This window comes from Vicugna pacos, chromosome 8 (assembly GCF_048564905.1).
Source record: "Vicugna pacos chromosome 8, VicPac4, whole genome shotgun sequence".
Taxonomy (NCBI): domain Eukaryota; kingdom Metazoa; phylum Chordata; class Mammalia; order Artiodactyla; family Camelidae; genus Vicugna; species Vicugna pacos.
The window spans coordinates 7357949-7377137 of NC_132994.1; the positions used below are offsets into that span (position 1 = coordinate 7357949).

A 19189-nucleotide genomic window follows, 5' to 3' on the forward strand; every position below is an offset into this window, starting at 1 on the left:
AAGGGAACTTTATTGGGTTTTCCCATCCTACACGGTGTGGCTTACCACTTCTTAATGCAAAGCTGTGAGGCTTTCATCGTATATATAACTCAGAATACAAAATTAAATTTATGTCCTTTATTTAACAAAAACACTATATAACAATTGAGAGAAGATAATATCTCATATATGAAATTGAATTTGGAGTCTTGAAATAATTAATGAAAAGCTACTTTTCTTAGATAATTATTCTCAGTTTAAAGCACTTTAGAAATTATTAATCTCCTCTACCTTTGTAAATTACTATCAAGTTGGGAATGCATGCAAAAAAATAGTTTAAAGAATTGTATTTCACAGTAAGGGAAGATTTTTTGTTTCATTTTTAAAAGAAGTTCCATCTGGTGGAATTTTAAGTGTAATTGTGGCAATGAAGTTAATTTTCCTTCAGTGAGAAGTTTATAGGTTGTGTGTGTGTGTGTGTGGGGGGGGGTATATGTGTATGATTCAGAAGAAATGCATATTAGATCAATATTTCAAAGTTTTGAGGTGTGTAGCTTATGGCTGGGAATGCAGTAATATGAAAGACCAAATCATTGTATTTGGTATGTCCAATAAGATATGCTTAATTTTTCAACGTTTCTGAAAATAACATGGTTTAATTACACACTTAAATGTATCATCCTTACACTTTAACAAGATGGTGTGGTTGTATAACTTACAACTCATCGACAATGCCTCGTAGTCACTTCTCACATGGAAGGTTCTTAGTTACCACAGCTGAGTTACACCGTCTCCTCTTGCGCAGAAATCCCACAGCCACCCCTTGGAAACAATCAGGACACAAATTCTCCATTTCCAGGAAATTTGCCCTTTGTGAGCAAAACCTTGTCACATTCCATTTTCCTCATCCCTCACTCCAAAGGCAGACACTTTGATGATTTTGACCTCCTCCAATTCTCCTAGTCTCCCCCCAGTTTCTCTTGCCTATTCACAATGATGTTATATCTGGATGTTTACATGGGAAAAGATGCTTCAATTATACTAAAAGAAAAATATAGAAAAGCCTGTTGGCTCTATGACACTCTTTTTACTTATTTGTGATCTTTCTAGAATTATGAATATATTTTGATGAACAAAGATACTAGTTTCCTTGGTCTGCCATAACAAAGTAACACAAACTGGGTGACTTAACAGAAATGTACTGTCTCACAGTCCTGGACACTGGAGATCTGAACACAAGGTTTGGTGGGGGCCACACTTGCCCTCTGAAACCGAGAAAGGTGAATTCTGTCTTGTTTTGCTGGCTTCTGCTGGGCTTCCTAGGTGTTCCTTGGCTTGCAACCGCATCACTCCAATTTCTGCCTTCTGCTGCCACTAGATGTTCCCTGTGTGTCTCACTCACCATCTTCCTACAAGGACGTGCTAAAAGCAAAAAGTTGATTCAGAGTTTTTATGAACTCCCCAGGCTACTTTTTTGTTTGTTTGTTTGTTTGTTTTGTTTGTTCGTTTGTTTGTTTAAACTTGAGTTGTATAATGTCATTGCCTGGTAATACTGCAGAAGCTTGGAAGACGGACAAAGCCTCCAATTCCTGTGCTGTGACTTACTAATTCTTTGACTTTAGAAAAGCTGTCTGATTAGCCTCTGCTATTCATCTGTAGAAATGGACTACCACTAATTTTGTGGAGCCACTTTTGAGAATTACATGAATAAATATATTTAAATTACTGTCACAGTGCCCCCCTAAATGCTAGCCTCTCCCTAAACTTTTGGGTTTTTTTTTTTTTTGATCCAACTGTATACTTTCTGCAGTTTCTAGACTACTACCCCAACCATACTTAACATCTGTCTGGTCCTTAAGCTTTGAGTACTTGAAATCTAAGCTTGATGCTTGCCCTGAATTTTATTGATATATGCCCTATTTTGATTTGTTCACTTACTGTTGATTAATTTACTCTATTTTGACATTTTATTTCTAGACATAGTCACACTCTTGTATTTTGTATGGTTTTAAAAATCCCTGGTTATACTTTGGCCAGGGATTTCTAACCCTTCCTTCGGTCTCTTTAATGCCCGTTAAAACTTCTTAAGGTGTATCATCAATTTCCCGAAGATTCAGTAGCTATTCCTCTGAGGTGGTCATGCTACCTTCCCCGGCCTCCCTAAAACCCATGTGAGCCTGTGAGCTCCTCACTCCTCATCCTGCCTTCACACCCTAATGGTAGACTATGTCTCACCCTTACTCTCTCAGCTTTGAATTATAGGATCCTTCAAATGTAGAAAAAACATGCATTTCTATATTCCTATTGATTCCCCTTCTCGTTCCTCCAAAACTCTCAAGAAACTTTACTTTCTAAAAAGTGATTTAATGCTCCACAAACAAGACATGAATATTCAATTTATATTTGCAAATGAATAATATTCCAGATGTAATTTGGAAAATCTCAGAGGATAAGCACAACTCTTTTGATCTTAGATTATAACCATGTACTATATTTTTCTACATGGAGATTGGAAGATGTCATTCTGAGTCACCTGTATTTCAAGACAAAGACAGTGGTAGACATTACTAATGGTTAAAACAAACAAAATTAAGTAAATAATAAAAGCATATGGCTCAAAGATGAAATCCTCACAAAAATTAATTTTTTAAGCATCAGAAAGCACTTTTCAGATGTGAAAGATCTAAACAAAATAATGTTCTTGTATAAACTAGAAAAGGCATTATTAGAAGTACTAGCCACTAAATAAAGACGCAGTTACAACCTTTGAAGTGACAATTAATTATCTGGTCTTTGCCCTTCACTTTATGAGAAAACAAAACCAAGAGAGCAAATTATTTCTAAATCATTCCCATGTCTTATTCCTCACCAAAACATTTGTTGCCGACTTGTAAACAGATATAAATTCAGTATTATAAAAGATATGGATTTTGCTTGAAATTATAACCTCTATAAATTTTTTTTTGTATTTTGTTAATTGGTACTAATTGTCTCTATCTTCTGGTGACAGAAATCGATTTGACCCATTTTTTCTGTTTAGCTCATTTCAAAAAGAAATTTCTTGAGAGATTTTGTACTAACTGACTAAATCACAAACAAGAAATTAAACTCATCTAAATAGTAGTTTATTAATTTTATCATATTGGCTATATAAGCACCCCAACTTATAAACTACAAATATTTGTGTGCCTAGATTTTGAATAGAACCACTAATATTAAAGACAAAATACTTAAATTCCATTTTAATTAATGTAAAATCTCAGGAACAGAACTGATTTCCAAAGGTAGTACAAGTTCTTTGGGAATAGTTTTTTGCTTTGTTTTGTTGTTTTTTCCTTTTTTTAAGCATTATACATGACAAGAGATGTGGGTCAGAGTCAACTTCTTAATGTGCTATGTATATCCAATTTTAATAAGAATAATTTGCTTTTAATAAATATGTTAATAAAATACATTTATTGCATCTTAAAATTGTTTGAAAGATTATTCTTCCTGGATTTTTCTCTGGATTTGTCTCCTGAAGAGAGAGTCATTGAAATCCTTGATCCTTTATCCCTTTATACATTTAATATTTATTTGAAGCTTTCCACTTAGTGCTAACAATTTTTTTTAATTTCTTAACTGCTAATAGCACATCAGCCAAGTTAATATCCATGATTTAATGATGCTTTTAAATATTTTGTTTGCATGAAAGGATCTATTATCTTTCAAAGCTAACTTTCAATTATTTCTTGAGGGAATTTATATCTTAGCACTTACAGATTTTCTAGAAAGGCAGATCTAGTTTAAATGGTAAACTTAAGTCTCCAGCGTCCTAAATTTTGAAACTTGCCCTCACCTACATAATTAATTTCGATTCAATGCAAAATAAATTTTCTCAAAGATACTTTGATTTTTTTTTTTAATTTTGCATTTGAAATTAATTTAAGCTTCTTAGCATTTTAGATATTTGCTTTCCTTGGTATGAAACAGGTAAGGAAATTGAAGAAGCATGAGAGAGTCTTAGGGGGAAAAAATAATAGGTTCCCATAGGAGAGAAGGAAGAATCCTGGTCTACTGGCTCCAGCTTCAGAAATGGCAAGTCAAGCCAAACTTTTAGTACTTCTGCCAACTATTATATTTGGTAAATATTAAAATGTTGTCATACTTTTAAAGGAAAATTTTATGCTTTTTAAATATTGTTACTCCACATATATCTGTTCTAGAAAAATAAAAATTTAATTTTTAAAATAAGGGAAAATAGAAAATATTTGAAAGAATTTACTCTGGTCCTGCTAATCTTCACAAGTATCACACCTTCTTTAGACCTGGTCACGATTAATCTGAGGAAACTACATGGAAATTGGCATACATTTTAAATATTTAGTTCAAACCTGAGAATTAAAAAAAAAATACATTAGCATTAACTTTATTGATACTGATGATGGGATTTGGAAACCAATTTAGGATGAGGACCAGATAATGTAACTGCCTATACAAATGCTGGAAATACCACTTCTCATCTTTTTTTTTTTTAATCTTATTCTTCTTTATGAATGGAGAAATCTATTTCTGTAATTTTCTTCATTAAAAGAAAAAAAGCCAACCCTGCTATGTGTCACTTTCAAGTTCTAAACCTGCCTCGGTGGCTGGCTGAAGCATGCGATCTCAGCTGGGAGATGGTTCAGAGGTGGCAGATGCTGGAGAAAAGGGCTTAAGCCAAAAGCAGGGTGTCTTTTTTTTTTTTTAATTGCTAAGTAGCAAGTCACCACAATCTTAATGTTATATGTAATTTTACAGATGCTGTAGGTCAGAAATCTAGGCACGTGCCAATGAGTTCTCTGTGCTTTGTACGACTGAGGTGCCTTTTTCTCACTGGCCATCAGCTGGTACAACTCTCAGCTCCTAGAAGCCAGTCTCAGGGGTGTGTCCCCAGCCCCCTCCATCTCAGTAATGGAGAATATTCCTGGTGTCTAACCTCTCCCACCCTTTGAATCTCTTTCACTTCCTCTTCGATGGGAGAAAACTCTCTGCTTAAGGGGCTCCTGATTAGACTGGGCCCACCCAGGTAATCTTCCTTTGTCCTTCAGCAAAATATAGTCACCTGAGTGATACCTTACCACAGTCACAGGATCCACCCTCACTCAAAGAGAGATAATCAAGGATGAGGGTCCTTGGAAGGTTTATCTTAGTACTCTGCTGACAACACAGGAGAATCCAGAAAACTGTCATGTGCAGAGGTGTAGACAGAAACTAGAAGACCCCACAACAGGTAGACTCCCAGCTGGCAAACCATGGTCAGGGTCCCTCTTTCCTGGCTCTGGTCTCGATAAATGAATACAGGCCGAAGTGGATTCTCAGTGTTCAGACTGAGATCAGAAAAACAATAATTTATAAGTGAAAAAAAGGGTAAGAAATGGAAAAAAAAAAAAAAAGCGAGAGAGACCAGGAATATTGTTTGTGGCTCTAACTCGGGTAGCGGTTCCCAGAATGGAGTAAATTGTACCCAATGATTATATTACATGTTCTTTATAAAACACTGTTAACCACTTTCTTGCAAAACCAATAGCTGAATATATTAAAGCTTTCCTAGGTGGTAGGAGTGAGCTAAACACAATGAATGCAATTCCTCACTTGGTCCTCACAGCACCCACGCAGGGTTCTGCAGTGACCAGGGACAAGCACTGTGATGGTGAGGGCCTTGGCACAGTGTCTCTATGATGACTCTGCCATTAAAACTGTACCCTTGTATTATGTGTGAAATTGTCCCTTTGCTTTCAACACACCCTCGAAAATAAATTGCTTAAAAGTAAGACTTGCATCTCACTTATTTTTGTGCCCTTAGTATTGAGCATATAGGGAGATAGTCAGTATAAATTGGATCCATGTTATTGTCCCTAAAAACATATTTCTGAGGTAAATTGGGTGGTGGAGGAGATTGGATTTTGGTTTGGGGATCTGAATCCTGATCCAGTGCTCCTTAAATTACTCTGAGATTACGTGCAAATCTCTAACCTCAGCTTCTTCATGTGAAAAAGTGAAGAACTGAAAAAGATTTTCTCTAATTAGAAGCAGGTATGAACTCTTTCCTATGGGGTGAAATAGTTATATTTTAAGCTGTTTCTGATTGAAGATTTCAAACAGACTCAAGTTTTGGAGAATGGTCTTTTTTCCAGTGCATCTGCTTATATGGTTAGCCATTCATTGTCGGTCCTTTTAATTAGATAATATGTGACATTACAAAATAACTTCATCTATTTATACAAATAATTTCCAAACTGGTAATATCAAGTCCTCGGCTCATTTATTTAAAGTGTAACAGATAAGCACCTGTATTCAAGAGAAGCACTACAGTTTGTTTACTATTCATTTATTTCAGGTACACAGCTGGAAAAAGAAACACTCATACTTCTTTCTCCTGTTTCCCTAGAAATGGTTTCTATAGTAACTGAGTATCTTGAGCTGGAGACCCAAAGAATACACACAAGAGTGTGTGTATGCATAATGAGAAACAGTCCTTACTTGACCTTTTATTTCTCAGCTTAAGAATAATTGATATCAAGTCAGTGGGAACTCTTCTGTAACTACTAGTATATAAAACATTACAATAAACAATAAAGCAAGCTTGACTGATAGCTTTAATCTCAATTAAGTAAATAACTCAAAGCTAGTCACATCGTTTTTAATCCATACATGGTCCCACACTTTATGTCTTTGACATCAATTTCAAGAATAGTGCTAAATGATCTCCTAAAAGTTATTACTCTCAATACAAATGCTCATTGTGGTTAAAAAATATCGAGTCCAAATATAATGTCTATCTTATTCATGTGCATAATATATTTTAGACAGATACTCTTCTAAATAATTAGAAGTACACATGATATAAATTAATACACACTATGTAACTATTTAAATGATCTCTCCAAGCTGTTATGATGCATGACCCTTTGAAGTCATCTTTTCTATAATAAAATATGCACAACTGAGTGAGGTTTTACAAAACTGGAATGTAATTTAAAGCAATATATAAATAATTTCATTTGTAATATAAAAAGGGACTTCATTTTATATAGGGTCTATTTGTAGTTTGTGTTGTGTTCATTTTAGTCATCTTTCAACACCGACTTTTTCATCTATTTCTGTTCTAGATTCACTTACTTTGCCATTTCTCTGCACATGTCCCTAAGATTTTCATTTTCCCTTGAAGAATATCAAGTAATAGTAATCTGTAGATGACCAGAAGAAAGGCTTTTCCTCTCAGGCCAGAGTTATTTTCCTTAACGTCATAACTTCATGCTTTTCACAAGCTCTTTTCTGAATTTAAAGCGGCTTTTCATCCTCAGACCCTGCTGAAGTCATTCTCGTTTCAAGGCTTCTGTCAAAAAGGCTTCATTTTCTCCAAAGGAGCCATCCGTAGTGTCCCTCACCTTCTGACTCCCAATGGAATTAATCGCCATATTTTTTAGAACGATCCCTGTCTCTTTATAGTCTTCCACGATATTCATTTTCACATGTGATTTATTCCTCCTCATTTGTTCTCACTTCCCGTTAACACCGCCCCCCGCCGCCCCACCCCAGTGTGCATTGAAGTCAGTGTCACACAAGGGATTTCTGAATTGAATTGACTCTCCTGAGGAAATAACTGCTGTTCCTGTGTCCGTGGATCGCTTTTGTGCTGATGTAGGGAGAATTTCTTATTAGTTGTTGATATTGTGCCCAAATGTTGTTACAACATTAAAAGCTGCTTTCAACTAATGGGTTGGACCACGGGAAGGTCTCGGCACGATGCTCACGGTCCAACCTCTCTTTGGATGCTACTCCTTGATCTGTTTTGCAGGCTCACCCTCCTTCACTTGCTCTCTTTGCGAGTCCATCTCAGTCATGGGAGAACTAAGGGCTTGTACATATGTTTTCAGCAATGTGCTTTCTGGCATCTCAGATCTTTGTCGGAACTTTTTTCTTAGGCTTTTTTCACAAACTCCACCTTCCCTCACAGAATTATGTGATTAGGACTCACCTGGGGAATGGGAGACAACCCTCTGCAGGTCGCCGGGTCGCTGCACAGCTCTCTTCTCTCTGGCCCATTAATTCTGGCTTTCCTGATCTTCCTGAGTTTCAACAGTCTCCTCAACTCATGGAGAAGGCCATGCTCCATGCGCTTTCCCCCGCCCATGCTGGAGTCCAGACACCTCCAGGTCTAGGAGAGGAGACTCAAATGGATGGCTGTTATGGGAGCCTGGTGTCCAGTGTCTGAAGACCGCTGTCTTATATATAAAGCTCACTTTCTAGGTATTTAGAACAAAGAGTTAAATTTCATCTCTGCTACTCCATCATGGCTGGAAGAAGAAATCAGTTTTTTTATTTTTTTATTGCTATTTGGCGTATTTGGGGCATAAATTACATTTTTATTTTCATGCAAATTTCTTATCATAGAATTTGTTTTCCTATTCAATCTCTAACAAAATTCTGTTTTTAGAAATACCTTATTGACAAAATCTGAGATTTACTTCACATTTCACCCATCAGACAGCTTTTTCTTCCACCTCTCATTGATCTTTATCTGTCCTCAAATTATGCTACCCAATATTGTCACATTCTCTCCAATTTTGCAGTCACCATATTGCATTCTATTTATTTTCTTATTTGACTCTTCTTTGGCTTGACAGTGAGCTCCTTGGAAAAGATGCCAAGTCTTACATTTATTTGGGTCTGGAGTTTAGAGCACAAGACTTGATGCCTAGAAGGTCCTCAGCAGCTCTTGGTTTAATACACATAAATGATTACATTGATAAGTTGATGGCAAGTGACCCTTTCTCCTCAATAGATAGAATTCAGTTTAGGCTTAGAGAATGTCAAATTCACGGAGAGATGTTTATCATTGAATCATAATATGTTGACTATTTATAAAATTAATTTTAACAATTTAGCTCCAAGGTAACCATAACTTTGTACATTGAGAAAAATAGTTTTCTGAGATTTGCTATCAGAATTATGATAGGAATTTTTTGGGGGTAAAGGCTTCAAAACATAAGGGATCTATTGAAATAAACAATTTTTCCTTTTAGTAACTGAAGGATTAGAGTAAAACAGGTGCCCTCCCTGAGGTCCAATGCCCAGTATGAAACTTCCCTTTCTTTTAACTTTTATTTACTTCAAGTCAAAAGTGGACTGATGTAGAGCATAAATGATGCTTTAAAATACAATTTAAATAATAGGTTCAGTTATTAAATATTCGCTGAAATGTGTAGTGTCTAAGACGCAGCCATCTATATGGCTTCAGAAAAGAATGTGAAGTTAAGTGCCCATTTTTATCAACTTTGATTTTGATATAGATTTTAGGGAAGCAAACATCACTTATTATTAATGTCACTGATGACAATGAGAATGATGATAATGACAATGAGGATGATGGCAGCCACTATTTATTTCATAATTACTGCCAGCAGAGGCACTGTTCCTTTGTGAACCATCCCGGAATCACACATCCTGTCGCTGTCAGAGTCAGGGTTTGAACCTTGGTCTGCTCCCCTAGGGTCAATTTCTCTCCCTTGTACACAGAGGAAAAATCATCTTTCAAAGCAGTGATAGTATAGTTTGTTCCACTGACATGTCAATATTACATTATTAGTGAGGTAAGGTGGACCAAAACACAATCCTATCATAGATTAATTCCTTATGCAGAATACCACCATGAAAAGCAACTTATAGTTTATTGAAAAGAAAGAGATTTTCTTGAAATAATATTTTGAAAACCAAAATTTGAAATTTCAGACAGATATGACATTTATTTTTTTAAAGCAGGATAAACGTTGAATCTACACTGAGATAATAAATATAATAATATTCTGTGGCTTCTAAATTTGTATATGAAACATGCAGAAAAGTGTACATTTCAAAACAAAACTGGTAGATATTTTTAGTTTTCTGGGAAGATGTAAATCAAAATTCAGAGAGACTTTTATTTCTTTTAAATTTTTGTTCTCATATAATACCACACACTTTCAAACCAAACCATAACCTATTTCAGTTGATTTCTTATATTGTTTCTGATCATTTGATCAATCTTATGAATCCTTTACAAGGCTATCAGCTCCTTGAGGAAATGAGCTGTCTGTTTTATTCCTAAATATGATAGCCTTGGTACTCAGCAAAAGTGTATAGTAGATACTGATCAAATTGATTCCATAAATTAGTTAATTACAAAGATGATTTATGTAATATGCAGAAAATTTTGAGACGCTTTCTTAGACATAATATCTGGTTCAGATTTAGTAGACATAATGAGCATATTCCCTGCACTAATTATAATTAGAAGACAGTGAGTACCCCTTTTAATTCTCAAGACAAATTTGGTCCCAGAATTTTAAATACATGAGATTTCTCTAGACAGTTTAATTATTGATTATATTCATGTTTGATTGAAAAGGCTCTCTGATGTTCTTTAAAGACCAAGAATTCTTTTTCATCTGCTTCAAAAAAGAAAAAGTAAAAAGAATGCTATAAACTAGTTCTCTAGATCAGAGAAGGCCAGAACTTGAGACTATGCGCCTCTAATGAACTCTTAAGTCTAGAGAAAATAGGTTCCAGTAATCACCCAGAAAATGTGAAAACTTAGTCATTGACCTTTTCTAGTCAGCCAAATTAGGCATTTTGATAATATAAATTATTAGTTCTATCTGTAAACCTCAAGTCATCTACTTGAACATCTAAATCCAATTTTATTACTGTTTACCACTAGTGAATATACTTTTGAACATTTGCATTGTGCACAACCTTTAAACAGTAAAGTATCTGTAATGTATTTAATATTACATAGATTTGTAGTCAAAATACTGCATTTTACCTGTGACAGTTGTGTAATTTATGGAAAATCATTTATTTTTTTGTAAAAATTAAGCTACTTAGAAAAGTATCTAGCAGGAACAGAGATATTATAAATATTGTTTTAAATGAAAGAATGTATATTATATACTGGAAATCATGCTATTATTAATTTTAAGACTAGGAGCATAAAATACACTCATCAAGTATAAAAATACAAGTTTAGATTTAATCAAGACAGCATCCTCATTTTTCACATTAAGAAGCTAAAATTATTCTAGTTAAATAAAAAAGTATTAAATCTCCCTCCAATAAATTAGAAGCAGACAGAAAATTAGAGTGAAAATTAGATACTTGATTTCCTCACTCTACCCAGTACAGGATAGTTCCACTCAACCATCATTAAATGGAAATATTCAGTTGTTTGGATTTTAGTACTAACAGTATTATTGATAATTTAAAAAATTATAGGTGCTTGCTTGTTCTTACATACTTTTAAACTTAAGGTTCAAATATGTAGATTTATCTATTATAGTTCTCTAAATCTCTATTTAAAACTTCACTTTTTACCAAAAATTATAGGTATTACCACTGAAAACTTATGAACGACCTTTTTACTAAAAAAAAACCTTAAATTGAACAAAATATTGATCATTAAAAATATTTTTGAAATTCTTTAGAAAAACATCAAATTTAGTTCAGGACAGATTTTCAAAATTTCATAATCATTAAGGAATAGAATGATAGATAAATGATGAATGTCAAAAAGTAAAAGGAAGCTTCATCTTATAATAATGAATCCTATAATCATACATATTGAATTGAATGTTGATAAGAAATATCAATTCTAATTTCCTGGCACTTTGGAACATTCAGTTGACACTGTTTGGAATAAAAGAACATATAAGAAGATTTTTTTATATACTGAATATTGGCATAACCTTAACATTTTGTTTCAAGTTAAAATTATATCAAATTATTAGAATATTTTTCTTTTTTTACCAAAATAATTATATATGTATATATATATATATATATATATATATATATATATATATATATATGCAAACCAACTATACACACGTGTAGTTTTATAGTGTCTATATCTATATTTTTCTATCTGTGTGTGAATATATATATTTGATATATCTCTCAAGTATTCCTCTTTCTGAAACAGCATATGTAGATTTTAGCATGTGATCGTTTTACTACCTTCACCTAACCCTGACAGTATAATTTCTGTTTTTAGAAAACTTATGAAAAAAGTAATTTTTAAACTATGTTCAATGATATATTTTCATTTGGAGTACAAACGACATTTAGTTTATGTGGTTACTGAACCCATGATTTGACTTCCTATGTATCTTGGACCTCTCTCTTTCTACAGTTGCATATATCCCCTAGATGACTTCAATAAGTTTAATGGATTCAAATAGCATTTATGTATTAATAGCTTTCCAATTTGCATGTAAAGCTCTTATTTTTCTGTGAACTTCAGATTCAGATATCTATATCCCTATTCATTTCTGCATTTTTTTTAAATTGAAGTGTAGTTAGTTTACAGTGTTAGTTTCAGGTATACAGCAAAGTGATTCAGTTATATATATACATACATATACATGCATATACATACGTATATATTTTCTTTTCATACTCTTTTCCATTATATGTTATTACAAGACATTGAATACAGTTCTCTGTGCTATACAATAGGTCCTTGTTGTTTATCTATTTTATATACAGTAGTGTGTATCTGTTAATCCCAAACTCCTAATTTATCCCTCCCCTGCCCTTTCCCCTTTGGTAACCATAGTTTGTTTTCTATGTCCGTCAGTCTGTTTTTGGTTCGTAAACAGAATTTGTATCATTTTCCCCTACTCATTTCTGCTTGGAAGAATCATTGATTCTCCTTTGAAACCTATTTCTTCCCAAGACTTTTCCTATTTCAGTAAATAGCAAATGTATTCATTCAATAAGTAAATGACAATAATCATTCTTGGCCTCTTTATTTCTCTTGTTCCTAAATCTACCTTCGAGATAATTCTGTTGGCTTTACTTTCTAAGCATATCCCAATCTGAACATGCTTCACTACCTCCATTGGCCCACTCTCACGTAAAATGCTGTAATTTGTGCCTCAGCTACTGCAAGAAACACTTAGCTAGTCACTCTGCCCCAACTGTTATTTCCTGACATCATTATCCCTCCCAACAGTAAAATCATCATCTTTTAAGCACTGCATTTAGAAATGAAATCCAAAATGTCCACTGTGACCTATCTTGCCAGGGACAGCCCATCTGCTCCACTGCTTTCACACCACAGCTCTGCCCATGATCTCCAGCCCCAGTGATCAGCTAGCTGTTCCTTTAAATGTCAGCCTCTTCATCTCAGGCTCTTTGCCTTTGTTCACTCTTTTGTCTATGAGCACTTCACCCGAATAACTGGAGGGTTCATTCCTGGACTGCATTAATTTCTATCCTAATTTTAATCTCAAGAGTAGCTTTTCATAACCATTCAATCTCAATTTAAAATAACATTCTCTATCAGCATTCTGATTAAATTTTTCATAGTACTTATATGTGAGTGACTACACATAAATTCACACACAAATACACACATATATATATGCATATATAGTTCTTATATGCAACTAACTATATATGCATTCACACACAAATCCATACAGATATGTGAATATGCATTTGTGTCTTCTGTATCGATAGCTATGTACAATTTTACATTTGATTTCCTGGTGGAAGGCAGATGACATAAGAGCAGGGGCTTTTTGATCACTGACAGAACCTCAGCAAAAAGAAAAATACTTGCATCATAGAAAGATCCCAATTAAATATCTATTTAATTGAAATAAGGAAAAAGAAAGAGAAAAAGAAGGAAAGAGAAAGAAAAGGAATTCTGTATAGAACCCTTGAGCTATTTTGTATTACAAATTTATAATAAGTTCCCAGGCAATAAAATCTCCTGGTTTTATAGTATTATAATATACTTTCATAGTTCAATATTTATTTTGTGTTTTTACATATACACTATAAGCAATCCATTCTTTTAGAGGAATGTAGTTATCGATAAAAGGTGGACATCTTCCTTATATAAATAAAACTAAATTTGTGTTCTCCTTGTGGGTTGATTTGTAAACAAATCACCTAAAATGTGACTGGAGGTCCAGCAGTCTCCACTGCATATTGAATATACACTGATTTAAAATACCGACTGTGTGACGTATTGATTACACAGATAGGATCATCCTGTACAGCAGCTCACAACGAAATACAAGGAGCTTATGTGAGACACTGTCCACAGCGAGGTGACAGAGAAGGTACAATGGGTTTCAAATATGAAGATACAATTTAACATCACAAGGACAGATATGCTGAACTGCGAACCTTGCTTTGTCTGGGCTACACCATGGTCATTTTTATGTTAATGCACTCCAGAAGGAATAAAAGCAGGTATTTACTTAAAGAGAGTTAACAAGCCTCCCAAGCTCTATCTGGGGAAGCCAGATAGTCTAGAATAATTTGGTTAGCTCATTCTTCATAGGAGAAAACTCACAGATGCTTAGCATTATAGCCAAGATGCTAACTGTATTGTAAAAAGTTGTCTGGAATTTATACCCTTAAGTGATTTTTATAATCTTACTTGGTGCCAGAATAAAATACTCATAAAGCAGCTAAGCAAATAAAAGTGTCTTAATCACATTCATTTTTAATGGTGCTTCTATGTAGCTTAAAATGGCTACTTCCGTTTTTCAGAAAGTATCATTCACCTTGAATTTTTAAAAATTCATGTGAGTTATTTTAATGGATTTTTAAGAACAGACCCTGCAAGAGGTTTAACATCTTTGAATTCTTTCACCTTAACTGTACAAGGTCTTTGGTGTTCTTGTTTGGAATTACCTAATTATTAATAATTACATACACAGAATGTAACTTGACTATGATGTCATTGAATTTAGTATGAAATTTTCAAAACTTCACCACAAAACCACTTCAGAGTGAGCAAAATTGCATTATACCCCAAACTGGCCAATTAGTGTGTCAAAATAATTAGCTGGTTAAACTAAAGTAATTAATAACAGGTGAAAACTGCATAAAACTATATTGGTCTAGCCGAGTTTCTCAATCTTTTAAGTGAGTACACACCACTGGGATCTGGTTAAAAAAAAAATGCAGGTTCTGACACAGGTGTTTGGTGAGTGGTGGCCATGTACACTTCTAAGGAACCCCTTAGATGCCAGGCACTGAACACTGAGTGGAAGTGAGACAGGTAAATGGATGTGGAGTGAGAGGAGGGCCATGTCCCAGGTCTTGGTTGAGTCCTTGGGGCACACCTCACCAAGTATGGGTCCTAGGAGGAAAGAATTCAGGAGCAAGCCACAGCTGAGTAAAAGTAGATTTATTTAGAGATACACACAGAGTGCAGGCTGTTTCAAAAGATAAGCGAAAGGCCATGAGGTGTTGGGGTTGGGTGTTCAGTTTAAAGTAAAAGTCAATATACACTTCATAAACAGAGTGTGGTCCATCTTACTCAGAAGCGACAGTGGCCACCAGGTGTGGGGTTGTTGGTGTTTATGGGCTAGGTAACTTCACATGCTGACAAGTGAGAGGATTATCTCAACTATGTTTGGGGAAGGGGCTGGGATTCTCAGGAACTGGACCACCACCCAACTTTTGACCCTTTACGGGGTCAGCCTCAGAAATGTCACGGTGCCCGTGGGAGTGTCATTCACCATGCTAATACATTACAGTGAGTGTATAATGAAGCTCAAGGTTAACTGGAAGTCAAATCTCCCGCCATCTTGAGCCTCAAGGTCTACTGGGAATTGAATCTTCCACCATTTTGGCATTAACTGCTATCATTCCTTGAATGGCTGTGCCCTGCCCCCTTCCCTCCTGTCTCAGAAGGGGCCTACTGGATAGGGTTTTATCTTCTCTGGTTTCCTGACTAAAAATTGACAAATATATAGGTGTTAAGTACAAAATGTTTGTAGCGATACAGATGTTTTCCCAAAAAAATCAATGGTTTAATATCATCTAAAAATGTGTTAGTGCGTCATTGTCAGCCAACTATTTCAGTGTAAGCTAGATACAGGAATGCTTGTTCTTTCAGCCCTTAATGTCTCATTTCTCCATGCAAAGAGAAGACACTCCCTTTTCTTAAATTGAAAAAGAAACAAATGTGGATACTCTCCACAGTTTCCTCTATATTTTAGTATTTTAGAGCTATTTCTAAGGTATAACAGAAAATGCAAATGGCATTATGATTTAAATTCGTAAGTAGGTTGTTTTATTTGGTTAGGATGAAAATAAGGAGCGTCCAGGGAATACAGCTATTGGAAAGCTGAATTTTTCAAGGGGCCTGGTGTATAAAAACACTAAACACCTTTCAAAATATGCTAATTGAATCGAACCTACAAAATGTTTCAGGAAAAAAAAAGTGCAGCATATGATTCCCTCTGGATGCCATTTCACAAACTTATCACAGAAAATATACTCAAAGTGTGAATTTATTTTCATAATAAATCTTTATAAGATAATTATAGGGAGATGATGAAAACAAGTGATACAAGCATTGCCTTAAGGTCTTATCTCTACAGAAAATGCGTAAGTAGAGAAAATGCTGAGGAAGAGAGAAATGAGATACTGCTTTGCCAATCACTCCTTGGAAGCTGGAGAATACATTCTCTTTGGTTTGTTTGATTTTCCTGAAATTTGAAATGAATAATTGCAAAGCTGTCACTCTTTGATTAAAAGAACCTCCTGTTAAAGAACCAAGGACCTATTAATGCTTTGTTGACATGGAGTTAACTGCAGATTCTTGACATGATTTCCATAAAGGCATTCCATTTAAAAGCAATTACTTGCCTGTTGCTATGGTGATTGCTAGCCAAGTATGTACATTTGCCTTGTAACTGCCTGTGGGTCACATAAACATCACAGATGCTCTTGACTTTCATTTTTAAAATTGTTAAAGCAACCTTTTCACTAATAGGTCTCAGGGACAAGCAGTGTGCTCTAAGCTTGTGTGTGTCAGAGATGATCCTCTATGTATGAAGTGGGCAGTCATCACCCCGTTATAGTGCATGCTCTGAGGACAGAATATAAATAAGGAATGCAATACTGTCAGTGGAAAAATGAATTTGATGTGAGGTATCAGTGAGCAATTGATGGAATGAAAACTAAAATCATCTATCCTGAAGTTTCCAGATTATTTCTGGATTCATTTCATACCCATGGAGCCAAAAGAATAAACCAAGTAATCTGATGTGAAGCAGCAGTTTCTAAACCCCGAGGAGTCATCGACTCCTCACCTCTGCAATCAGGGACTAGTATTCCTCTTACATCTCAAAAAAGTACCCTCCAACTTTTTTATCTGGTAATCACCTAAAATCAGATAAAATCTAATAGACTTATGAAGAAGACTTTAAAATTTGATGATTCCATATTCAAAACATATTTTAATTGCCTGCAAATAGGAAAAAAAAAGTGACTACTATGGAAAGACTTTTCTACTAAGCACTTGAAGGCTCTGCAAGTTTCTGTACTGGCCAGTATAGGCAATTAATTAATGAGAATAAGGCAATATTAAGATAAGGACTCAGCATGCGGTAGGAAGGCATGAGGAATTTATATGGCATATGTCATGTTTGTAAATTTGAAATAACATAAAAGAGTCAGCTACATTTTGAAAAGTCTTACTCTCCATGGCTTTACCCATGAAACCAGAGGAGAAGACAACACAAACCTGTGAATGGTCAAAAGTCTATCCAGGAACTCACAGTGTATGTAACTGGCGTGGAGGGACCTTGTCCCACGTGCCATCCTGCCTTAGCATCCTCTTTCCTTGGCCACATCACACTCAACTTCCATCATAGGGAGGGTGTAGAGAGATTGTATATCATTAAAACTGTGAAAGAAAATAAAATGTGACACTTTTGAAAATTAACTAATGAATCAAAAAACATGACGTAGATATATTTCTTCTATAATATTGGCTATATTATTTTAAAAATAGCTATGGTTGTCCAATTGGTGTCTTCCACTGACATGCTAGTTTACTTCTTTTTCTGTTGAGTTTCCTCTGCTGACGTTGCCAAAAAACCAGCCTCTGTGCCCTGAAAAATGAATTCAGACTTGGAGACAGAGTTTTGGGAGTATCAGAAAAGAGCAGCTTTATTGCTTTGCCAGGCAAAGGGGAGTCACAGCAGGTTTATGCCTCAGAGACTGTGAGTCCATCTTGAGGTTGGGTTCTTGAGGTTTTATAGAAAAACTGGGTGGAGCAGAAGAGTGATAACTAATCAGGGGCAGCTTGTAGTGCTGTGTTTGTTCTTCTTAATCTTGATAAGCCCATCTGACATCAAGGAAAACTCTTTAGGGTCTGTCCATTCTTCTGAGGTCATCAACCTGTGACTTTGTATCTGGAAAACAGCTTCTGGGTTAAAGAATAAGCTATTCTGGTTAAAAGAGTGTATAAGGAAAGTTGGGGCCTATTTTAGCAAAGCAATTGAGCAAGTAAACAAAACAAAACAAAACAAAACCATGATGTGTCAAAATGAATCAGCAAACACCAACCAACAGCCTTAGCATCAGGGAAGCCATTTTGTTGGTTATGTTAGGTTTCTGCTCTTTCACTTGTGATAGGAGGAGGCAGAGGAGAGGCAGGTCAGGCTGTATGGCTGAGCGAACACATGCTGTGGGTGTCTGTACTGGGGGCATGTTATCATGTCTCAATCATAGTCTTAGAGATCATTTCTAAGGACATATGTCTTGTACATGCAACATATCCTTGTCATGAATGAGATTTAAACATCTGAATCTCTGTAAGTAACTACCTGCTTATTGAGGAAACTATTAGTGTGTTTAAAAGCTTGGAAGATAATGTTTGAGTCCTAAACATGCGACATTTTCTGTGTGATACCTTGGGTCACTTAGACTCTTTAAATTTTGATTTTCAAATGAATGTAAGAGGGATAACCCTCCCAAATTCCTGTCACAACTGTTCTTATTCCCATTCTACAGAATGTGAAACTGATAAATTACCTTATTCTCTGAAACTCTGAGTCCAATAACCAGTACATAGAGAGCTGCAGTTTAAATCTCCAAACTCCTTGAATTTATAAATGTTTATTTGCAAACAGTGCTTTGTAAAGTTGTTTAAACAGTGCCCTGTTAGTTGGATTTTATTAATCCTATTAATTTTAGTAGCAAATACTTGTCATAGCTCCTTCAAGCCATTTTCAGAGGTACAAAATTTCAAATAAATGAAATCCAAATTTATGATGCTACAAAATGTCATTTGAATTTTAAATTTTGAAAAGAAAATGCAGATCCAAATAAATCTATCCAATGAGATTTTTTTTCTATAAAGTACAAACATTATAAATCTAGGAAA

The 19189-nt window shown here is 34.9% G+C and overlaps 1 protein-coding gene across 1 annotated transcript in view; it reads left to right on the plus strand.

Annotated features, from left to right (window-relative positions):
* EYS (eyes shut homolog) overlaps positions 1–19189 on the plus strand; it is a 1174088-nt gene that overhangs the window by 639012 nt on the left and 515887 nt on the right. The window lies entirely within an intron of this gene.